The sequence below is a fragment of the Triticum urartu genome, chromosome 7 (assembly GCF_003073215.2).
Source record: "Triticum urartu cultivar G1812 chromosome 7, Tu2.1, whole genome shotgun sequence".
NCBI classification, from domain to species: Eukaryota; Viridiplantae; Streptophyta; class Magnoliopsida; order Poales; family Poaceae; genus Triticum; species Triticum urartu.
The window spans coordinates 716,755,118-716,781,096 of record NC_053028.1 but is presented as its reverse complement, the minus strand read 5'-3'; the positions used below and the strand labels follow the sequence as shown (position 1 = coordinate 716,781,096).

The 25,979-nt window shown below is 40.9% G+C and overlaps 1 pseudogene; it reads left to right on the top strand.

Moving 5' to 3' along the window:
• The first annotated feature begins 292 nt into the window (after window positions 1-292).
• On the top strand, window positions 293-8,453 carry LOC125524592 (annotated as a pseudogene).
• The last annotated feature ends 17,526 nt before the right edge of the window (window positions 8,454-25,979 follow it).

The following is a 25,979-nucleotide window of genomic DNA, read 5'->3' as shown; positions in this document are numbered from 1 at the left end:
TGAACTATTGTTTATGTGAATTTTTGGTTCCCATGGATGACTGCGAAACATGAGTTGGGTTACGTTTATACTGCATCGGTTTAAAGTTTCAGTTCACTTTGCTTGTTGAGTTGTACATGGTCCATCTTCCCAGCTCTCCTTTTGTTCCAAACGGCATGTGGATGGATCAAGTAGCGATGTGGATGGAAAGTTAAACTAATGGCTAAAATTACTAAACAAGATCAGCAACATGACATCAGACCATGTTATGTACTTAGTTAATTATAATAAGCCCCGCCCAGTTCAGCTGTCTGCAGCTCTTATTACTCCATTCAATGCCCCCCGCAGTCTCACGCCTTGCTCCTTCCCGTCCATTTCCACCCACCTGCACCGTCGCCTTTGCCTTTGCCAGAGAACACCTGCTGCTACACCTGTGGCTGTGTAGCTCCACACGGAGGCGACACGCCGAAGGAGGAGCTAAACTGCTGCTCGCGGTGCCGGAACGCCAGAGGGGTTGCTAAGCTGCTGCTCCCGGAGGCGACGCGTTGGAGAGGAGCTGAGTTTCTGCTCCCAAGGCGACAATCCATCGGATCGACAATGCATTTTCTCCGCTGACCCCCGCGTCTTCTCCGTCTCAGAGATTGGTGAGGTAGTTCAAGTGTTATTTGTCTCTCTTTACAACTATGTAGCCAATTTTCCTTCTTAGATTTAATAATACCTTTATTATTACAGTAAAAATTGACAGCAACAATGGCGATGGTGTTGGACGCATTTGCGTCCTACCTGGTGGACATGGTCACGCAGGTGGCAGCAGATGAGGTAGGGGCGATGCTCGGTGTCTCGGGTGAGATCAACAAGATGGGCGACAAGCTCCAAGACCTCAAAAACTTCTTGGCCGACGCCGATAGGAGGAACATCACCGACAAGACCGTCCAAGAGTGGGTGGGGCAGCTCAAGCGTGCCATGTATGAAGCTAATGATATCCTCGACCTCTGCCAGCTCAAGGCCATGGAGCATGGATCATCCTCTATAGATGCAGGGTGTTGCAATCCCTTGCTCTTCTGCATGCGAAACCCCTTCCATGCTCATGAGATCAGCATCCGCATCAAGGCACTCAACCAGAGGCTTGACACCATCAAGCAGCGAAGCGTCACTTTCGGCTTCATCAATCTCGGGTCTTATGAGGATCGTAGCGGCAATTCCCTTGCCTCTCACTATGGTAATCCAAGTCGGGAGACGGTAGCAGACTTTGACCGGTCGGCTGTTGTTGGGGACAAGATTGAAGATGACAAAAGAGCATTGGTGACCCATATCATGCAGACAAGAAAGGAGGTCGACGATGACATCATGGTGGTCGCCATTGTAGGTGTCGGCGGGATTGGCAAGACCACACTCGCGCAGAAGATCTTCAATGACGAGGCAATCCAAGGTGAGTTCAGCAAAAAGATATGGTTGAGCGTCAACCAATACTTCAGTGAGGTTGAGCTACTAAGAAGAGCCATCATCGAAGCCGGAGGAGACGCCCAACTAGCTGGAAATGCAAAGGCCACGCTTCACCGAAGCCTCAAGGATGCCTTGATTGGCCACAAGACCTTGCTTGTAATGGATGACGTGTGGGACCGTGAAGCATGGGAGGGTGTGCTCAAAATACCCTTAGCCAGTGTTGTTGCTTCAGGCAGCCGAGTCCTTGTCACCACTAGGGATGAAGGTGTTGCTCGAGGAATGCTAGCCAGGTGGCCCTACCACCAAGTCGACACATTATTGCCTGAAGATGCTTGGTCATTGCTCAAGAAGCAGGTACGTACTTAATTAAATACTAATGTCTATCTCGAGTCAATAACCACTGAAGTCAATTAAATATTACTATATGTAGTTAATTAGAGCAAGTACAATAGTGGGCTTATAGCCCGCTTACATGGCACTTTTGCCTATGTGGAGGAGAGAGATGTGAAAAATTAAGGGAAGTGGGCTCTGATGCAAGAGCCTAGCTATATACGCATTCGTAGGTAAATGCAATAAATGTGAAGAAAGAGATAGAGAGGAGATGAAAAAAAAGTATTAATGTAATAGCCAATCTTATAGCCACACTATTGTATGAATGCATATAGATGATGGCTATAAATGATACAGCAGTTCCTTATAGCCATCGGTTGGCTATATTATTAACAATGCTCTTAAGAGAAACATTAGTATGCTCCCAGATTAATATGAGCCATTAATTACGTGTAGTTCAATGACTTGTATGTACTATTAGCTCTTGGCTCTTGGAAGGTTAGAGGTTGTCGATAATTTTGCAGGGCAATGGTGCTAAACAAGGAAATATGCCACAGCACCAACTGGGCTTTCCTCATTTTATTTATGCGAACATGACACATATTCAGACACACTTAAATTTTGTTTAGCCGAGCTTGATTAATAATTAGACATTCAGATAATTATATATGTATGGTTTTTACCTGTGAAGACATGGGTCCTATATTCAGGTAATGACTATTTTTTTGTGGATATCTAGTCTAATATTCCAACTTACGGATGAAAGATCTAAAAGCATCTATAGCCGGACTTTGCAAATCTGCACCCCTATACGTCCGCGGATGCGCCCGGCTGCTCCCGCAGACGCATCCGGACCATCCCTTATATCTTGTGCCAGCATCCACATACCTCAAATCCGGACTCTCAAATACATGTAAATCCATGCACGTACATCATACACACCAATGTCGCACGTAAATAACAAATATTGGTAGCGAAAATACATATTTCTTATAAAATTTTTATTTTGAGTGCACAGCTCAAACATTAACTCTTTAGTTTCCATCATATGTCCACATATGCTTCACAAGATCACTGAATATAGGAAAAAAGTTGACCGCAACAATATCTTGTGAGCTTGAAATAGTCATCGTGTGCCTCCACTTCCTCCATAGTATGCAAAAACAATGGTTTCCGCATGCAAAATGGCGACGAAAACATGGATTGTCCAACAAAGTTCGGTCTGGAGTAAAGAAGTCCTTGTATGCTCATGAGCATGAGCATGTCCAGAGCAAAGTTCGGTCCGGAGGAAAGTTCAGTCTGAAGTCATGCTCTAGAGACCCTATCCTGATTGATCACTCTTCTCCCTTTGATTGAGCCCTTAAAGTTGAGAATATGTTCCACCTGCAGGTTCATTTCCTCTTGCATGCTCATGCGCATAAGCATGTCCACTTCTTCTTCCGAATCCGACAAATCGAAGAACTCATCTTGAATTATTTGATCAAGCTATGTTGGTCCATACTCCTCATCCCATGTAGTATCTGAATTCGTTATTTTCCCTACAAATAAATTGCAAAAAACCGGGTCGAACATTGCGTCAAACACATAAAGCGCAAGGGACAGCCCGAGAGTTGCCGGATGTAGCACGCTGGCATCCGGGCCTGCGACGATCTCTGCAGTGACGAGAACAGGAGAGAGGATTGTTGTGCTGGTGTTGGCGGCGCAGAGGATCAGAACGGCTGCAGAGCAAGGGTGTCGGTGGAGCTGCCAGACGTCCGGCGCATAGGAGGAAGAAGAGAGTAGAGAGCAAATGGATCCGGTAGGTTGAGGGGGTAGATTTGGTGCAATTTGCGGTGGGGTAGGCATGTCGGGTCCGACGTGGTGAACTCGCCCAGGTGCGCCCGGGCATCCCTATGTCCGCCATACATTTGGGCTGGATTGAGGCGTGCCGGTTAGTCCGGGCATTCGAGGCCCGTTTGAGGCGCCCGTCTAGGTCGGCTTTTTTGACCGGTCACTGTGCGGAGCATCTGCCCAGGCGTGCGGGGGGGGGGGGGGGGGGGGGGGGGGGGGGGGGGGGGGGGGGGGGGGGGGGGTTGAGGCACCTGGCAATAGATGCTCTGAGTGCTCAGCTACTCAACAGTGACATAGGATGTAATATAAATGAAAAAAGATTAAGATGGAGAAAATAACAATTTCTGTGAACCCCTGCCAATATGACAAAATTATATATAACACAAAAAAGTAACTAGACTAGAAGTTGGTAGTAATATTGCTAGAAAATTTGCACACAAATTTATTCATTAATGTTTTCCTTGGTATTATGAATTTTAGGTGATTGAGAGATAAGATAATTTCACATAACCTTAAAATATTTTCAAAAACTAATAAAATAATATACAAATTCTGCTAAATTTGGAGTACAACTTTGTATAGCAGCTATGACAGAGTATTGCAAAAGTATATTTTCTAGCAACACGCTCGATTTTGTGAAATAAAAGGAAGAAGAACTGTTTACTAGGTAAAGTATGTATGCTATATGTGGAAGCCATTGCACAAATTTACGGTATGTAGGAGCAAGAAAAGTAAACACATTCTGTACTTTAAGTATTTACCATCAATCATAACTTCTACTGTATGTTCACAGGTAGTCTCAAGTGTGATAGATGAAGAGCACGTCAATACGTTAATGGATATTGGATTGAAAATTATACTAAAATGTGGTTGTTTACCACTTGCCGTTAAAGTAATGGGTGGACTCTTGCGTGAAAGAGGGGGGCTCCGTCGTGACTGGGAGCAGGTTTTGGATGATTCTAAATGGTCAATAACTAAAATGCCCCAAGAGCTCAACCACACAGTATACTTAAGCTATGAATATATGCCGCCTTATTTGAAGCAGTGCTTTCTATACTACTCACTTCTTCCTAAAAGTAAAGTTTTTCATATGGATGAAGTCATTGCAATGTGGATGAGTGAAGGATTTATTCATGGAAACTGTAGAGATTTAGAAGAATTGGGAAAAAAGTACTACAAGGAGTTGATATCTAGGAACCTTATAGAGCTAGACAAATCATATGCTCATATATGGGTTTGTAGTATGCATGATGTTGTTCGCTCATTTGCTCAGTATATGACTAAAGATGAAGCACTCGTAGCTCAAGACGGAGACAATGATATTCTTACAAAACTTAGTTCACAAAAGTTTCTTCGGTTGTCGATAGAAACAAACCGATCACAATCAGGTGATCTAGATTGGACATCTCTACAGGCGCAACAATCAGTGAGAACATTAATCTCAACTATTCAGATCAAGATGAAGCCTGGTGATTCATTGGTTACCTTCTCAAGTCTGCGTGTCCTATATATAGAAGCTGCAGATGTGGCTGCATTGGTTGAATCATTGCATCAACTCAAGCACCTGAGGTATCTGGCACTATTAGATACTCATATTTCTGTACTTCCTGGGAACATTGGCAAGATGAAACTACTGCAATTCCTTGACCTTCGTCGATGCACAAAATTGGTGAATCTTCCTGATAGTATCGTGATGCTTAGCCAGCTACAATTTCTTTACATTCCCAACATACATATGATACCTAGAGGGTTCCGTGGTCTGACAGACATAAGGAAACTAATTGGGTTTCCAGCCCACATGGATGGTGATTGCTGCAGTTTGGACGAGTTGGGGCCTCTTTCCCAACTCAAAAATCTTTTCTTAAATGAATTGGAAAATGTATCTGCTGCCTCATTTGCTGCTAATGCTAGGCTTGGTGAGAAGATGCATCTTATCGAACTATTCTTGTGGTGCACCAGCAGACTGGGAGATGATGGGCTGATCAAAGAGAACCAAGGTGTCTCTGAAGAAGAGCAGCGACGAATCGAGACTGTGTTCGATGAGCTCTGCCCTCCTCCCAGTGTAGAGATTATTAATATCAAAGGGTATTTTGGCAAACAACTCCCGAGGTGGATGATGTCCACATCAACTGTGCACCTCAACAACTTGACGATTCTATTTTTTTCTGACCTGGCTTGTTGCACACAACTTCCCAATGGGTTGTGTCAGCTCCCCTACCTGCAGTTTCTTCAGGTCAACCATGCTCCAAGCATCAAGCGTGTTGGGACTGAATTCTTGCAGGCAGCAGTAGCAGCTCCATTTCCGAGGTTAAACAATATGACCTTAAGTAAAATGTTGGAATGGGAGGAGTGGGAGTGGGAGGACCGAGTACAAGCCATGCCCCGTTTGGAGAAGCTACGGCTCATTAATTGTAAACTGAGGCATCTTCCTCCAGGCCTTGCCTCCAACACAAGGGCTTTGAAACAATTAACTCTACAATATGTCCAGCACCTCAGCTACATTGGGAGTTTTCCTTCTGTTGTTGAGCTTACAGTGAATGGATGCCCTGACTTGGAGAGGATCACCAATCTCCCCAATCTGCAGAAGCTTACCATCATAGACTGCCCGAAGCTGAAGGTGCTGGAGCATATCGCTTCGCTCGAGCGGTTGGTCCTGGAGGATTACATGATGGAAAAACTCCCAGAATACTTGCGAGACATAAAGCCAAGGCATTTGCAGTTATTCTGTAGGCTATGGCTGCTCTCTGCGGTAGCTGCAGGACAATCTGGCATTGAGTGGGACAAGTTCAGCAAGGTGGAGCATGTCAAGGCATATGCACGTGATGGAGACAACCAAAGAAAATGGTACGTCTTATACACGAGAGGAGACAACTGCAAGTTGGATTCAAATATTAGCAGCTCTACCATATTTGAAGGTACAGAAAATCAAACATACAAGCTTTGTAACTTCATTTGATTTTATCTCCTGCTTTTCGTCCATATATATTGCATGATGACCGAATATATTCTGTACCTTCCTAGTGCATGTTGCCAAGTATTTGTCTTCTTACTTGTTGTTCCAGATTTTCTCGAGATTAACTTATCTAGAGTATCATGTAACCACTTCTGTATTTTTCTTTCCATGCAGAAACCTTATCATCTTCTATGGTGATGCACAAGGATTTGAGTCTCTGTACAAAATGAGAAGAAGTACCTTCAGTTACGTCTGCGGCTTGGTGAGGATCCCATTTTTGGAAGATATGATGGCAAGGGATCACACTTTCGTTGATGGGAGAGTGTTGTCTTTACAAGACAGAGTGGCTGTCGCTCTGAGAATGCTGAACTCTGGTGACGCTCCGGTTACCGTAGGATCCTCTCTTGGTGTGAGCGAGTCAACTGCCTTGCTGGTAACTAAGGTTTTTCTTAAGGCCATGCAAAATCCAACAGCGCACCACTTCAAATGGCCATGCTCCTATCAAATGGACAAAACCAAGCGCAAATTTGACAAGATACACGGCCTGCCAAACTGCTGCGGTGTTGTACACACAGCCCAAATCACGTTTGGATCGCAAGATGGTGACGGTGAGGAAAATGATTCTGTGCTAATGCGAGCCATTGTTGATCCAGATATGAGGTTCACACAGGTCTGGTTGGCCTCTGATCTCTTGGAGTTGGACTCTGATCTCTTGGAGTTAGACTCTGATCTCTTGAAGTACTATGAGGAGGGTGCTGTGGTGAATGGCAGCAAGCTGAAGTTATCAGATGGCTCGGAAGTAGGAGAATACATAATTGGTGATGCAGGATACCCTCTTCGTCCCTGGATCCTCACACCTTACCTGTTGGAAGATGGCCTCTCACTCTCAGATGCCAAAGTTGAGTTCAACAGGAGACATTCTGCAGCGACAGCTTTTGCGCTAAGGGCGCTAGCAAAGTTAAAAGACACATGGAAGTGCCTCCAGGGAGAAGGGTGGCATCCAGATAATAATGACATACTGGATTGGACAATCTGGGTATGCTGCATGTTGCATAACATAGTGATAGACATGGAGGAGAAGGAGAAGGACGAGGATCAGGAGGAAGGTGAGTATGAGGATGAGGGTCAGGAGGAATTGCGGCAGGTGGCAGACGAGGATGCTGTCGGGGTGAGGGGTGCACTGTCCCAGCACTTGATCAAGTCTGCAGGTAAATGAGCACAACTCTTTATATGTATTGAATCGAAGACTTTGTCAATTAAATTTACTTTTTTGGCCCTATTGATTCCATCTTTCACCTGCCGCAGAGGAGGAACAAGGAGCAGAAGATAAAAACAAGGAAGAAGAAGCACAGCAAAGGAAAGGAGAAAGTGCATGATAGCTAGGTAGGCAGATCAGACCAAACTGCCATCTCCAGTAAATCAGAAATTATTTGAGCCTCAAGTCGCAGTGCTCTTCTTAATTCAGTCGTTTCATATGTCGCTAATTGGTTAACTAATGTGAGCGGAAATCATTTAATTCCCTTTCTGATTTGGTAAAACAATACAGGGGAAGAAACTAAGCTGATGGATACATGTACCTATTATGATAACAGTACCTATTAAGGCTGGCTCTCATGTACTTCCCTTTCTGTGCAGGCCCTGTCTGGCAATGGAGGCAGAGTGATCCTGCGGCATGAATGAAAAGTTGGATCAGAAAAGAAGAGTGCCGTGCATTGTGCATTATCGGCAGGCTATTTGTATTGTGATTTGTATTTGCGCTTTTATGCGGCTGAGAGAACCAAGTAATTAATAACGTAGCTGCATGTGAGGAGGCTAAAGACTACTTGTGATTTCGTTATACGTATTACTTTCAGTTGTTTGTTGTAACCTGAAGGAATAATCTGCAAGCAAAATAGCAGTGAGCAAGTCCTGGACTGGATGACATGTGTTTGGTCATGATTCATTTGGGTGTAGCATGATCTCTAGTGTTAAGCACGTCGTGGATATGTCATTGTAGTATATGTTTGCTGTCGCAGTTTACAGAAAAAGAGGGATGACAGTGATAGGAGTTGTTTCAAATGATTTGGCAGACCAACTGATGAAAGGAAGGTAATGCAGAGGAGGATGGAGATGCCCCCTGTCATGACGAAAGGCTCCAGCAAGGATCAGTTACAGTATTATGGAACAAAAGAGTATTTGTGATTTCTAAATCCTTGAGTCTCTGCTTGCAACCTCAAGCGAGAATCTGCAAACATGCATAATGGCTGTGAGTCCTGTATGTTTTACTCCCTCGGTACCATATTACTTGTCTCTCAAACGGATAGTGCTAGATACGTCTGTTTGAGTGACAAGTAATATAGGACGAGGGGTGTGGTTGATTCAGTTGTTAGGATTTGCCGTGGTTGATTCAGTTGTAAATTGGGGCCATTTGTGCTTTACATTTGAGTTTGTTCTCCTGATCGATCAGGTTGCTCTGTTCATGCCTGGAGTATGGTTTGTAATTTCCTCGTGTTGATTCAATCTTCCATCAGTTTAATCGACTAAACTGTAGTATTTGGTACACCTTTTTGCACCAAACACATGTTCAGTTCCATTTTTCGTCTGTTGCCATTTTCTTGTACTAGTATTGATAAGACTGATGTTCCTAAAGAGTTGTAACTCCCAAGTTCTCTGCATCCTACATAGTACATATCCAAGTCATTCGCAAATGGAGAAGTTTTTCTTTTGTACGTGTTTGGCACTGAGAGTAACTTACTGTTAACTTATTCAGAAGTACGTTTTTGTACTGTTAGCTTACTGTGGAGCTGATAGATACACTCCAGTTTGATTAGATAAGATTAGATTAGGTAGATACCAATTGCTGCTGGTGGCTCCGCAGCATGCCGTGTGACTCTACCTGTAGTATCTGTTGGACGCTACCTGTAACACAATGTAATCCCAACTCCAACCTTGTCTTAAAAAGCAAAAGAAAAAAAAGGTATGCTGTTTGGTACCTTATTTTTCCCACATCAACAACATTCAAGGCAAGAGTATACATGAAATTCATAAGAAATTATTTTAATTAAAAATATAGAGAGTCTCTCCTTTTTTGTGGTCTTTTTTACATTTCGTACAAAACCATGATTTTTTAGAAATAAAATATGAAAAACAATAATAGTTCAGCAAACAATTTTTAAACCACGTGAACATTTCTAAAAATATGTGAATATTTTATAAATATTAATGTTTTAAAAAATATCCGAACATTCACATAAAAATGCATTCACATTTTTGTAAAAATACATTCAGCGTGTATATCAAAATGATTATCATGTACTAAGAAAATGTTCACCATGTTTTAATGAATCTTGGTAGGCTTCAAAGCAAGTTCATGGTGTACTAAAAAAGTCCGACGAGTTAAAAAAAATGTTCACCATGTATTAGAAAATGTTCACCAGGATTACATTAATGTTCATCCTGTCATAAGAAATGCTTATAGTGTATTGTCCATCATCTACAAAATATGTCCACCGTGTTTTTTAAAGTATTCACCATATATTAAAACATGTTTTTTGTTCAAAAAAATTAAACATGTTTACTGGGCTGAAAAAAATATTCACCATGTATTAAAGTAATGTTCAGCGTGTGTTAAATAAACATTCTGGCTTAAAAACTCATTCAATATGTATTTTAAAATTATTCACCAGGCTTTAAAACATGTCTTTTGTGTTCTTTTTTCACAAATACTCATATAAACACAAAGACAAATGTTTTTTACTAATGAAAAAGGTAATAAAGGGGGGGGCATGAGCAAAAAAAGAAGTGAAAAAACAAAGAATGGAAAAGGGAAAAATGAAAAAATAAAAAGGAAATAGGATAAAATGAGTCTCCAAAATTGGTGCGAAGGAAATAATTCGGCGATAGAAGTACTAATGGGCCAGCAAAACTCAGTGCAAAACTACACCAAACAACCATGCCACCATCGAAATTATACTAATCCTCGGGTAAATTACCATAATAAGAATTTACACTAATACTCAAATTATATCAATCCCTCATACATATTGTCTCACAAATTACTCCAATTTTGCAATTGCACACGAAGAAGCGAGGCCATCATAAATATTCACCAATATAAGCTATTAATTGTCTATACTACAATCCGAAAATTAATATCCATCCTAAATATTCTCCTGAGATCCAATCTGACATGGCCTTCACTGCTCATTGGTTGAAGCCACCAACAACTCCTCCCATCCCATCAACGAGCTAAGGGTGGGAGAATATTGATCTTACCTGACTAGAGACCGCGGCGGAGGTCCTCGTTGGTGCCTTGGCAGATCTCAGAGAGTGGGGGGTGCGCGACGGTGAAGAAGACGGGAAAGAGAGGAGATCTATCGACTCAGAGATGAGACGAGAGGTCGGCAGCGGAAGACTCTGATTTGGCGGACAAGGGAAGCCCGGCTGACGAGGGGCTGTGCCAAGGACAGCCAGACACACACAAGGACTGATTCCATGGATTACCATTTGCAACAAACAAAAAATGTATTAATTGAATTTTCTCTGGGAAAATATGTATTCTGACATGTTTGGATAAAGAAATATTCTCCTTTGATTTTTTTTCTGTCAAAAATCTGGAATTCTATTAACTATGCAATGGTAATAGAAATGTACTTTTATACAAGAACAATCATGAAGAAAGGTCGTAACAAAGTTGATACACATTTTAAATAGCCTGTTTAGCACAACGACGAGCCACTACATTGGCCTCCCACCTTACATGAGTTAACCGAAAGCTTCTGTTCATCTCCTTAACCGACAAGTCACATAGATATCCGATCTGACATAGTCTCAAGAATACCATGGTTTGACCAGATCTTGTGTTGGCATGACCCAGGCCCAATGTGACTAGTCAATCTAACAACATCTCTAACTGCACAAGCCTCCTGCAACCTTTGCGTTGGTGCCACAACTTGATCTTGCTTTTCATGTTTGTCATCTCTGCAACTCGCAATTTTCACAAGAGAACCAAATCCAAATTGGCGAAGATCATGATTTGGGCCAAACAAATTACTAAAATACATTGTTTGTAGCGCCCCCACTAATCAAATGATTAAATATCATGTGGCCTAAGCTTCCGGCCTAAGCTATATTTGATAAGAAGCATGAGGAAGTAAACTGATGTAACAAAGGTTTCAACTGGGTTGGATATCACTCCGCTGTTAATTAAAAGTACTAGTTATGCAAACACGAGAGCAGTCACAAGAAAGAAGCACTTGGTTTGTGTTGAGTTGCTAACCTGAAGTTCACCAGTTTGAATGAATTTCCTCTAGCTAGTTTGCATACCGTGTATGAGAGTAAAAGAATACATTTTGTACCCTAGGGTGCTGGCAGACCTGGTGCACACATCGAAATGAAGAAAGTCAGTGAAATTTGTATTAAAGAAAGGGGAAATTTTAACATGCTCCCTCTTACCCCCTATTTTTACATGTGAGGTAAGAAGGTAGGGGTTAATATCAGACCACTAATTAATGAGATCAACGACTCAAAGCTATTATATACTCTAATCTTTTATGTGAAAAGAGGAGGTAAGAGGGAGCATGTTAAAACTGCTTGAAAGCTCCGCTCCCCTCGAGACGGCTGATCACCTCATCTTCGGATGCGCGTTCGCCCGACGCTTCTGGGCTGTGGTCGGGAAGAGCTCCCTGGAGACTACCTCCGTCCGCTCGCTTCACCTCCTCGCCGCGCCGCCACGGGTGCCGGAGGGGACGGGCCCAACCTTCCTGCTCCTCTGCTGCTGGCACCTTTGGAAGCACCGGAACGCGGTGGTCTTCCAGAGGGCTCCTCCGTCGCTCCCTGGACTCCTCAGCCGGTGTAGGGATGACGCGGTGCTCTGGCATGTTCGTCTGCCTCGCCCCCTAAAACACGCGGTGGATGCCTGACTGCTCTGTTTTTCCAATCCTGTTTGAGCCCCCTGCTGCTGGGTTTGAACCCCCCCACCCCTCTCTCTCTCTCTCTCTTGACCTTGTAAATGTACGATGCCTCATCTGGGCCTTTGGTCCACATATCTATACAAAAAATTCAGGTGGGGAAAACTCCCCCCCCCCTGTGAAAATTCAAAAAAAAAAACTGCTTGAAAGAATATGCACAAAAATGGTACGCAGGTCACCATCACTGGCCCTTCATGGTTTCCGAGCAAATATTTGCTCGAGTTCTAAAAGCTACTTTAAAGAGTGTGAACAAAATGGTAGCTCACGTTACCTGCTTCTATTTCCTTCTTTCCCATCACCATCACTTGCCCTTCTTTTGTGATTTCCAAGAACCAAAGCTCTAGTTTGGAAAGGTCTGACGAAGAACAAAATATAATATCATATGCCAATTAAATAGGTAAAATGCAACGACAAACAGGTAATATGATGTGCATCAAACTACCAATGGGGCAGCGATGAAGAAAGATTGTGACAATGTGAAACACAGACGAAATGGGAGGATTCCGTTACCACCGGTGGATTGTTTCAAAGAACAAATTGGAGTAGGCAGCCCTGCCTTAGGCATAATCAGTAGTGAAGGCCATATGCATCAAAGGAGCAAAAACGAAGGCACATTATGAAGCTGTTATGACAAATTGGGCCTGAACATAGCTTGACTTACTTGCTTTTTTTATTTTATTTTTCCGTCACCATCAATGACCTTTCTAAGAAAAAATTAGAGCAGGCAGGCAATGTCAATGCCTGAACATAGAGATTAGCTAAGTGCCTCAAGGAATAATCAGCAGCAGTGAAGATTGGTTAGAGAACTGCCCCAGGAATAGGAAAAAAAGAGAGTTTTAGCACATAAACATGTAACCTCGCCACGCTGGTGCCAAAGAAAGATTCTGCTAAGGCCTTGTACGATGCAAGACGCTTAGAGGAGGTGCTTAGAGAAATAAACCAATCTTTCTTTAAGAACCGGTGCTTATTTGTAGGGAGTAGACACTTAATTAGGTGTCTCTCCTGTAGAATAGGCACTCGTGCTTCAGAAAAAGTCAGTTTATTTTTCTAAGCGCCTCCCTAAGCATCTAACATAGTACAAGGCCTAAGAGGAATGCTTCTCCGTTGCCCATTGGTTTCAACCGCCAAGAACAGGCTCTCCCCCACTGATGGAGCGTCGCGGCCGGGGCGGAGGTCCTCATGGGGGCCCTAGCAGATCTTGATCAGGTCAGAGAGGTCAATGATCTATAGTGAACAAGGGAAGAAGCTCCGCTGCATGCGGAAAATAATGGAGGTTCTTTTAACAGAAAATAAAAACGCTAAACGGGCTGGCCCAATGGAGAGGGATGGTGTGCGCCCGTTTTGAAAAACAAAGAAACGGTCGAACATAAGGCGAATCGGAAATCCTGGCCACCAAGCCGTGCCACCCCTATATCTCGTCTTTAGCAAGTCTAGATTCCGACTCGCTAAAGGGAGCGAGCAAGATAGGCCGACCCATGCGGGCGGGATGCCACGACCTCCTTTTCTGATTTTTTTTCTATTTTTGGTTTATTCTTGTAGTTTTTTTATATTTTAAAATATTCTAAATATATATGTTACAAAAAACACTATGGAAAAAACATTTGGAAAATATTGAACAAGTATTTGAAAAATATTAATCAAGCATTCATAAAATGTTGAACAAGTACTTCAAAAATGTTGATCAACTATTTGAAAATTTTAGAGCAAGTATTTAAAAAAAATGTTAATCAAGCGGTCGGAAAATATTGAACAAGTATTTGAAAAATGTCAATCAAGTATTAAAAAAATGATGAAATTGTTTGATCACGTATATAAAAATGTTAATCAAGCATTTTGAAAAACAATGTTGAACAAGTATTTGAAAAATGTTAGGTGTGTATAGAATAAATGTTCACCATGAATTAAAAAAATGATGAAAATCTTTTGCCATGTATATACGAATTTAGTCATGCATTTCTAAAAATGTTTAAAACTATATAAATTTTTTAATCAAGCATTTAGAAATATTAATTGTGCATAGAAAAAATGATTATCATGTATTAAAAAATGATGAATTTTCTGATTATGTATAAAAGTTTTTAATCAAGCATTTAAAAAAAGTTGAAAAAGTAATTGAAAAATGTTAATCAAGCATTTGGAAAATGTTAAATCTGTATAGATGAAATGTTAATATATTATCTGAAAAATGTTAATCAAGTTTTTAAAAATGATTAAAATATATAAGAAAAATGTTGATCAGATATTCATAAAATGTTAATCTTTTATTTTATAATTTTTAATCAATGGTTCATAAAATGTTACATAAAATGTGTATAAAACTTGTAACCATGTATTGAATTTTTTTAATTTTTTATTAGAAATATAAGTTAGATATACACAAAAAATTGTGGATAGAAAAATAATGAAAAACTAAGGGGAAACCGAGAGAAATAAGGAAAAAGGAAAGGAAAGATAAAAGCATTGAAAACCAAGAAATAAACATAGAAGACCGGAGCAAAACAAAGAAAAAGAAAGGAAATAAAAAACCATGAGAATGGTGGAGAATAAATAAAACCATATAAATTGAAAGAAAACCTGTGAAAATGTAGAAAAGAACGAAGAAAAATTATGAAAAACTAAAGGAAAAATAAAAAATAGCCCAAAAAATCCTATGACAAAACGGCTCTATACCCATTAAGTCGGTCGCGCCCTACAGGATTCCACGAACCAGACGATCACTAGATAGTAGCTCATCTTATCGTCTCGCATAATGCTAGATATAGGCACCGGCGCAGTGGAGACAGACAAACTTCCTTGTCATGGCCCCAACTTTCGCTTGATCCATTTCCTGAGAGACGAGAACAAATCGGCTTATTGGTCTTACGTTGTGGAAAGATAACCTGGTGGACTTTCGTTCAACCTAATACTTTCCTCCAGGTCCCCACATTTTTCATATACATTGTATATTTTTATATACATCTAAAACATTTTTTATACACGTTTCACATTTTCCAAATACGTGATTAACATTTTTTCAAATATATGTTTTCCAATATGTGATAAAAATACAAATACATGATGAAACATTTTTTCCAATGCGATTAATTGTTTTTAAAACTATGTGTTTTTTAAATTTTATTAAAAAAATGCCACGAACATATTTTAAAACTAATATTTCATTTTTGTAAATTTAATGTATTCTTTGAATGGTATGGAACATTTATTTTTCATTGTACAAACATTATTTTAAATGGCACATACATTTTTTGGAACATAAGCATATTTTTTTAAATGTCACAAGATTTTGTTTGAATGCACTCAACATTTTTAAAAATTACCTTAACAAATTATGTAGACTACATTAAAAAAATTAAAGTAAATTGAAATTTTGGTATATATGTATTTAGAATATTTTTGATAATATGAACAAAAGAGAAGAAATATAACTAACCTAAGGCGAGACATAGCCGCTCCGATGCAGTTCCACCGTCAGCTTCATCTCTAACTCATGCACGACTGTATCGGCTTCCACGCTGACATGCAAATCCATATCCAAATGGGGAACTCCAGGACATTCCGCCAACCCAACGTCCGCTCCCCACCATCCATGTCAGCTCCCCCTCCCTCCCCACACCAACTAAGGAAATCCAGTTTTCTCCAAACCGAAGGTGCGCTCGTGGCATGGCATCGGAGGTGAACTACGCAAGGTCAGTCACCATTTGAAAGTAAATAAGTTTCCTCCGCATTTGAAAACATGATCCCATGATAATATCCCTAGATATCTCACTACACATAACAAAACATGCATATTTACACACATAGAGTTGCCATGCACATGGACACAATGACACACACTATGGAGGCATTGCTATCACATCACATACCATGTGCTAAAGGTTACAATAGGTACATAGTCATCCTACTTTCCATCGTGCACAATAACCAACCAGTATACGATGATGTACACTAATCTGTTGATACGAGCTTTAGGTAAACAAATGGCTTAATGTTAATCTCCATATTTTTTGAAATTGTGCCCGTGAAGATTTTTTGAAACACCGTGAGTATACTTCAAAAATCATCCAACCATTCTGTTTTTGCACAACACCACTTCTCATGTTGTTTGCTGTCTGGAGATTTCAGGGATTTGCTGTTATCATCCAGTGTGTGTGTAGGGGGCTGATTTTCCCTCTCTCATTGCAATGCACAGGCATGTTTGCTACTAATCACTAACGCAGGTTGACATCTGATCATGAATGGACTGTCATGATCCCTGTTCAAGAATTCATCCGATTAACCAGTTAACTTGCCGATTAATCCCTACTCGTAGGGTCACCGAGTAGCCGATAAACTCAAAAATCGTCCGATTAATTGATTAAATGGCCGATTAACTTGCCGATTAGCCGATTAATCCCCTACTCACCAGCCAACCGAGCAGCTACCAGTTAACGATTTCCTCAACAATGGTCATGATATAGATATGTATCCACCTCCGAGAGCCTCACGCCCCCAGCACTTCCCCGCGTCTTGCCTTGCTTCGTACCCCCACCCCACCCAGTCTCGGACTAGGACAAACCTATGTGGATCACCGACACGGTCATCGTTGGAGTGAGAAAATGAGGGGGAGCCGGATGCAGTGTGAGAAACGACAGAAATGGCAACCATGGGATGAAGCACATCTCAACGAAAGTCACAAAAAAAGATCATGGTGATCACGGCATCGGGTGCCTGCTTCCTACGATGATGTCCCCATCATCATGGCGATTGCAGCGGATGGTGCTTGCTTTCTCCGACGATGTCACTATCATCTAGATGGAGAATCTTGCCAGCAATAGCAAGTCCATCCCGATCTAATAGTTTGTGTCTCTTACCCTTCCTTGCATCCCCCAATTTTGATGGATTTAATTACTCGATCTGATCTCGGTGTTGGTGGAATGGGAGATGAGTGGAGGATCAGTCGACGTATTCAAATTGCAAGAAAGCGGAGGCTTTCCAGTTCAATTTATTCCTCCTTATCATGCAGGTGTTAGGGTGGCGCCCACCTCGAGGGGCGCCGCTCACGGCAAATCGTTGTCTTGCTGGTGCAGGCCGGTTGAACCGGTGTCTTGGGTCCAATACAACTTCTACACTTCTGCCCTACATCGACTCTAGCCATGTCTTCCTCCAAGATGTATGAGGAAAAGCACACAGGAGGACAAGGAGGACCACACCTCTATCATGTATGTCTTTGCACGTTATGAAATCCAAAACAGATTACCTTGCAAGGTCAGTACTACCTTTTGATGTTTGTGGTTACCATCATTTTATTGTTACTTTTATAATGTCAAGCCACCAATCCTTCTCCATACTAGCACGATGTCTGTGCATTGCTACGGAACCATTGGCTTAGAGGTGGTGAAATAACATTAGTGCCCTTTATCAATGTCGTCCGAGAATATTAAATGACCATATTAGGTTGGGAGAGAACTAAAATCATGATCGATTTGGGTTGAAGTCACCTCTTTGTCTTTGTTATTTATGTCTTTTACAAAAAGTTGGTCTCACATGGAAGTAGTGTATTTGTTTATTTATGATATATCTCATATCTGAGTAAATTACATTTGTTTATATGTCTTTTGGAGTCCCTTTGGGGACATCCAATAAAATATACTCCCTCCGTTCCAAAATAGATGACTCAACTTTATACTAAAGTTAGTACCAAATTGAGTCATCTATATTGGAACGGAGGGAGTATGTCTCAGGGAAGGTTGCTAGTTTCACATGTGGATGTTGGACCCATATGTGAACTCACCACCAACTCCAATCTTTATACGTAGCAAAGATATATGCAGTTGTACAGTTCTACAACCGGAAATTTACATGTTATTTTTTTGCCTGATTCACACATAAATATTTAGAGATGGTTCAATGCATAATACAGGAGTAAGATGTATGATAATTATCTTACTCTGCTAGCATGAGGGGCTTGAGCTTTCTGTGTGGTATTCTGCACTCCTCTCACCATCAATTCGTAGTCAATAGTATTGACAAAGGATGAAACATACTGGTTGCTCAGCTTCCTGTATTGTGAGTTCTTTGACGTGACAGATGTCAACCTGATGGTATGACTGACAAGTTTCAAAAGCCTGCAGAACTTGATCTGGGCATGTCTTTGGATCCCTGGAGGTAGGTGTCACAGGCTGCCAGTTGCCTTCCATGAGACACTACAAGAAACCTGTTAATCTATGATGGATTTCTGATGACGTTTTCGAATACTGTCATGGACGGACAAGTACAGCCCCGCAGGCCCACTCAAGCCCGATCGAGCCCGGCTAACCGTTCCTGGTATAAAATGCTAACCCTAATCCCTTCTCAGCCGCTCCTCTCTCCCTCTGCAGCCCCCATATCTCCTCCCACGCGACTCCTCGCCGCCGCCCCATGATTCCGATGACTTCCGGCCGCTATGGCCGGCGCGCAGCCTACCTCCATCTCCCCCTCTCTCTGCTCCTTCCTCCCCTTCGGCTAGATTCACCACTAGCGCTCTCCAGCAACCCATCCCCGTGGCAAGGGTTTCGGCGACGGCGCGGCTCCGGCCGATCCTCTTCGTCGCCTGCCACCTGCTGGATGGTGCTCCTGGAATAGGGCCATGCGAGGCCGACCTCCCGCAGGATGTCCTGATGGGCGCACCCTGCAGCGGCATGTTCGGGATGAGTGCTTGCCCGATGGCCTTATCCCGCTCGACGATGGCGGCGGCGAACGCCAGTGCTCCTCGTCCCTGAACCCGTCCACCCATCCGGCGATGTACAGCTTGTCGTCATGCGCGTGTACGTGGTGGGCTTCCTCTCTCTCCCCCCTCTACCCCTAATCTGGATGGTATTTGCATCTGTTACATATATAAATATGAACTAGCACATATGCCCATGCGTTGCAACGGGAAAAAAGAAAATTCTCGCACACTCCAAGTGACCTATCCATGTTACCACTCTCTTCGTCATCATGGTCACGTTGTCCACCTCACAACAAACATGACAACCTCAAGGCAATGAGCTTGGTCATCACACTCTAGCACACTGCTTTCGAAAGACCTTACGGTGTGTCACAACGGAAAATTTTATCCCCATAACCAGCCTCCGTCTTAAAGAACAGAATACATCTAAACTAATAAATATCTACCTAAATTTTTTGTTACAGTGAAAAATGCAAATTATGTCAGCTATGTTTGAATTGAAAAATAATAGAATAATTATTCTTAAAGCTAGCAAAAGTTTGATTAGCTGTTACCACTGAGACATAAAGTTTGGAATTGGAACACATATTTTTTATGATACTTTTCTAGAATTGAAACACGTATCATTCAGTACATCCAGATATTCAGAGTGACGGTGGAAAGAAGGAAAAAAAATAAAAGCATTCTTTGTAAGAAAACGACATAAAATATCATATAGCCCAAGCCCAATAATAACACATAAAATCAAGTGAAACATCTATTTAATTATCTTCTAAAAATGAAGGATGTAATTAAAGAAAAAACAAATTAGGGCGAAAAACAACATAGATCATTTAATCAATCACTTTTTTCATGCATGTCTTCCTCATACCGCAACTATTATTGTTAAACATATTCAATGATTCAAATACACATTAGAGGAAAACAAACCACATAGCTAGTACAACCACTCTAGTGCACTTCATTTGAAAGAGTCACGCACGGATCAAAATAATGAATAGATCTACTTAAGAAAGTATCAGCTTGCAACCGATAAATAATAAAGAACAAAATAAAATATGGCAGCTACGAATTTTGAAGAACATACATAAACATGTATGTCAACATGCCACCAATCTTTGCAGCAGTCACGGAATCGCCTATCTCATAAAGACCGACAAATAATGGCAGTGGTAGTTACCGACCGAACGGTCGCCTTCCGAATCTTTCCATCACGTGGCTGGGCCAAAGTTTTTCCATTCCACATCCCTTATTATTCTTGCTTACTGATTCACGAGAAGCTTCCTTGATACCTAAGAACTTGAAAGAGATATATAAATTGAAAGGATTGAATATAAGAAAGCAAGATGGGACTATTTAATAATTCGAGGCTAGATAATCAATTAAATGTGGCTGCGTTGATAAACGGGTTGAGGCCAGGTGGTCCATTACTTGGGCCGGCCTCATTGCAGTTGACGATATCAAGTACCTAACTTGCCCCTAAAAGGAGTACCTAACTCCCCTAGCACGGCTCCTGTATGTACCTTATATACGCACGCCTACTCTTGTATCAAAAAGAGTCAGGCGATTTATTTTAACACACATAGCAGCGTAGCTGAGCTGGTTGGCACCGTGATTATCAAGCCAGCATTCTAGGGATCAAATCCCACCAGTGGTGCTTGTTTTTCTGGTTCAGGATTCTTCCTTTTTTTTCCCTTAAAAACGGACATGCCAACACAGCTAGCAACAAATCGCGGGCTTACGTAAGAGGCACCAAAGACGGACCAAAAAACTGGTGGTCCCGCTATGGAAAAAAAAGTGGAGAAACAATCCTTCCTTTAATATTAGGTAAAGATAAGCACCACGGTTTGGTATGCATCTAGATCGGGATGGTACCTGTAGTAAACGGTCGCTCCCCATCTGTATGCGTCCATGAGTCTGCACACGGTAGCTACTTGGCTTTTATTTTGAACAAAACTCCTCCCTAATCTTCCTGTACTCCATGTTTGTGGTTGCTGTCATGTACTCGATGCCTTTCTTGTTTCAAAATTCCAATACCTGAAAGTGGCACATCATATTTCCAGTTGTGGTCCTGTATACATGGCTTTTTCTGATTTAGTTTCGGTCAAGTTTATGTGAAATATAATCTCCTTTTCTCTGTTACTTTGGTCTGAATATTTACATTTTAATTACCATATACGTACTAGTGCAGCATCCAGATATTTTGTTGGTGTTATCTTCCAAAATAATAGTAAATGCAGTCCTCAGATAGAAGTAAAAGTAGCATGTCTGCAAACAGAGTTGTACATGCAAACTTACTACAAGTGATGTAGATGATTGCTTGGAATCATAAAGATCTCAAATAAACATACAAAAACAGATTCTTAACACAAATTAATATTGACTCATCAAATATATATATATATATATATATATATATATATATATATATATATATATACTCAACTTGTGATGCCATGCAACCTATAAACAACAGTTTACAGTTCTATGATCATTTCCCTCCTGCAGTTCTAAATATTATGCGAACATACATTGCTTTATACAAGAGAAAGAAGTATGTGTACTTTAGAAAGCAAAATGTTGAAGAAACATATAAAAAAGATGTTGCATGGCTGTTGTTTAGGTCACTTCTTTATAGGTTATAATCTCTGAAAATCCACAAATTATACAGTTGGTTCACAATTGCTATTCAGGTCACTTTTTTATAGGTTAATACTTGCTTCATCCATTTATGAATGTGCAGGAAGGACTGTAGAACAGAGAAGGGGTTCATTGTAGAACAGAGAAGGGGTTCATCCACTAGTAGAAAACAGGGCTTTCGTTCGGCCAGAAAAGAGCATTAATCCCGGTTGCATTACGAACCGGGACTAATGTGAGCATTAGTCCCAGTTCGAGCGGCGAGGGCACCGTACAGGCATTACTCAAGGTTCAAATGGGACCTTTAGTCCCAGTTGGTGCCATGAACCGGTACTAAAGGGTGCGATGCCCATTAGTACCGGTTCATGGCACGAACCGGTACTAAAGGTTAGCCTTTAGTACCGGTTCGTGCCACGAACCGGTACTAATGGTGTTGAGACCTTTTCAGTTTTGTAAAAAGCAAAAGGAAATGATAAAAACTTCAAAAGTTAAAATCCTTTGAGATGTAGTTATGTTACCACATCTACTAGTTAGGAAAATTTAAAAATTTAAATTTGGACATGTTTTGCAAAAAGTGCAGGGAAAATGTAAAACGGCTATAACTTTTGCATACGATGTTAGAAAAAAAACATATAATATATCAAAATGTTCAGCACGAAAATACGACCTGTTTGCAAATTGTTAGAATCCTCAAGTTCTAAAAGGAAAAAAAGTTATGCTCAAATTTTAGTTTTTTTGAATTTTTGTTAAATCTGGTCAAACTACTTATTCAAGAAGTATTAGTGTTACTAAATAATTATTCAAGTATATTAGTGTTACTAAATAATTATTTCAGTTTTTTTGAATTTTTGTCAAATCTGGTCAAACTGTGGTCAAACAATGGTCAAACTACTTATTCAAGAAATATTAGTGTTACTAAATAATTATTCAAGAATATTAGTGTTACTAAATAATTATTTCAATTTTTTGAATTTTGGTCAAACCTGGTCAAACTGTGATCAAACTATGGTCAAACTGTGGTCAAACTACTTATTCAAGAAATATTAGTGTTACTAAATAATTATTGTTTTTAAGAACAATAGTTTCAAACTCAAACAGTGAAATGTGTGACTTCATGCTCAAGCTGAATTCCTGAGGGTTAATAGGATTGACATCTTATTATTGTTAGGAAAACAACAAGTGCAGAGACTTGGAAACGAGGGAGAATAGAACTCGGAAGTTAAGCGTGCTCAGGCTGGAGTAGTGAGAGGATGGGTGACCGTCCGAGAAGTTAGATGATTTGGAATGATGAGGGGTGATTAGATATTAGAGGTTAAATTGAGCAGTGATGAGGGGTGATTAGAGATTAGAGGTTAAAAAATTCAGAAATTTGAAAATAAAAAAATCAAAAAAAAAATTCAAAAAAAAATCATAAAATTTCCTTTAGTACTGGTTGGTGTTACCAACCGGAACTAAAGGTGGACCTCTAGGCAGCAGCCACGTGGAGGACCTTTAGTCCCGGTTCGTATAAGAACCGGGACTAAAGGCCCTTTTTCTACTAGTGATCATGTTGTTTGGGTTGGTTTGCGCTAGCTCCGGCGATGGTGTTGTCGTCCTCAGCCACAAATGTTGAAGGTATCCCCCTCCCTTCTTCCCTTTGCTCTTGTCATGTGTTCATTTTGCTTGCTTTCCACAAGATACTATCCCAGCTTGTTGGCAAACAAGCTCATTTCATTTGCTTTTCTCATATGTGAGTTAAGTATGTTTATACCATATAAAGTGAGCTAACCAAAGATCGTTCCCTTATCTGGTAGAGAGACTCGGCTGCGTTGTTGTAGCAGAAAACAAGATATTAAAATGATAATCATTAGTGCCATTTTTATTACCTTCTCCAAGCAAAATCTTGGTAGCAAATTAACTAGACTGTTTGCTTCTAGTCATGGAAACTAAATAAATTTTATGGTTCTCATTTTTCTTAGTAGAGGGGTTGTCCTTTCCCACATAATGACATACCTCGATAGATTTTTAGAACGCTCTGGGAGCTGGAATGCGTTGTTACATTCAGACCTCTAACACGGTCACTCCATTGAGTTGTGATAAATTTATTTCACCAAGTTGTCGTTCCAATCTTCAGTTTGTGAAATTCGTTGCCTGATATTTATGAAAATTAAAACTCATGAACCATGGTTAGTACTATGTATATTATATTCTGTGGACCTGGAACTTTCTTAGGCAGGGCTATGATGTTACTAACATCTTATAATGTACTTATGCTAAGAAACTTTCAGGACATCTTATAATGCTCTGGGAGCTAGCTTTGCACGTACGTGTGTGTGCTGCTGCTATCTGGTGAATTTATCTAGTGATCAAAAGCCAACAAATGATGTAATGTTCTATACCAAATTACTAATAGTGTCTTGCAACCAACAATTCTTATAATCCCTTGAGCACCGGAGTCCCTCCATTGTGCCCATGGCCGCAATGACCATCGCCCTGCTAGGCTCGAATTCGAGCAGAGCAGCACCCCCACCCCCTCTCATCCCTCCACCAGTAGACCTCCCAGATCCTAGCACATCTCCCACCCCTTCTATTGTCACCGGAGCACCCGTGGCTGTGCCCCCGAAGTTCTGTCGCTGCCCGTGTCCGCGGCCACCTCGAGCTGCCGCTGCTCTGCCCTTCCTCGATGACCGTGTCCAGGCTAGGCGGGCGCAACCACTACTAGGGAAAACCCCAACAGTAGTGCGGTGTTTTCGGCTAGCAATAGCGCAGGGCCCCGCGCTATTGCTAGGGCTCTACAGCAAATATTTAATAGTGGTGCAGTTTGACCTACGCTACTGCTATGGTACCTAGCGGTAGCACTGGCGGAACCAGTGCTACTCCTAAACATAGTAGTAGCGCCTGTCATACCAACGCTACAGCTAATTATTTTTTCTTCTGCGTGTTTGCACTGTGTTTGTAAAATTTTTATACTGTAGTTTTATCACATTATTTTATGATCATCATTAGTTATTATATCAGTGGGTGAATGAGACATGGATTAGATTCAAGTGGAGGCAACATGGCGCAGATCTAAAGTACTACTAATCAAAGTGACTTTGTTTGGATTGGTAGTACTTTATATTTGTACCGTGCCGCCTCCACTTGAATCTCATGCACGTTTCTTTCATCGATAGATATAATAGCTCATCATGCTCACAATGATATAACAACTAAGCATCATCATCATAATAATAACTCATCATCATTATCATGATAACACAAGGCATACCCATCATTATCATAGTCATCTAGCAACTTCAACTCGTTATCATAGTCATAAACAACCCTAGTTAATTATTTTTAGCACATGATCATGAGTATTTGCTAGGAACTGCTACGCTCTCTAAGGTGAAAAATACCATATAACCAAATAGCCCCTAACTCTCCATTATGAAGAATGAAGATTACCTTGTCTTCAATTCATGCGCTTCGCTCAATGTTGCTTCCAAGTAGCTCCCTATGATTATTCATAAAAAAAATCCATTCTTTGATTGTGAGGTCTTCATTGGTTTTAGAAATCTTGTATGAAGAGCGGTGAACCTAGGCGGACCTGGCCTATAAGGTAATAACATCAAGGCGACCTTTCGGAAACATCAGATGCGGCAAACAATCCTTCGGGATTTTTTGTTAAAGAACGTAACAATAACGTCGTAGTTAGCAATGTACATTAGCTTTAGAAGAATGTATGCTAAAGATGCATTGATGTCGTAATATTACAAAATCTTACCATGCCACCTCCATGGATGTTGACGTAGTTCAACACATGCACTAGTGGACGTATTGACCATTTCGGACTAAAGGGGTTCTGCAATTTTCAAACTCTACCCCCCCCCCCCATCGCCATTTCAGTTTAAAAAAACAAAAGAAAATGATAAATACTTCAAAATTTAAAATCCTTTAAGTTGTAGTTATGTTACTACATCTACTAGTTAGGAAATTTAAAAAACATAAATTTTGACATGTTTTGCAAAGAAGTGTTATGAAAAATTAAAACGGCTATAATTTTTGCATACGATGTCGAAAAAACGTATAATATATCAAAATGTTCAGCACAAAAAGTCGGTTCCGAATTCGAAGGCCATAGGCCGCCTTGCATATTTTAAAAATCCTCAAGTTCTGAAAGGAAAAAAGTTATCCTCAAATTTTAGTTTTTTTG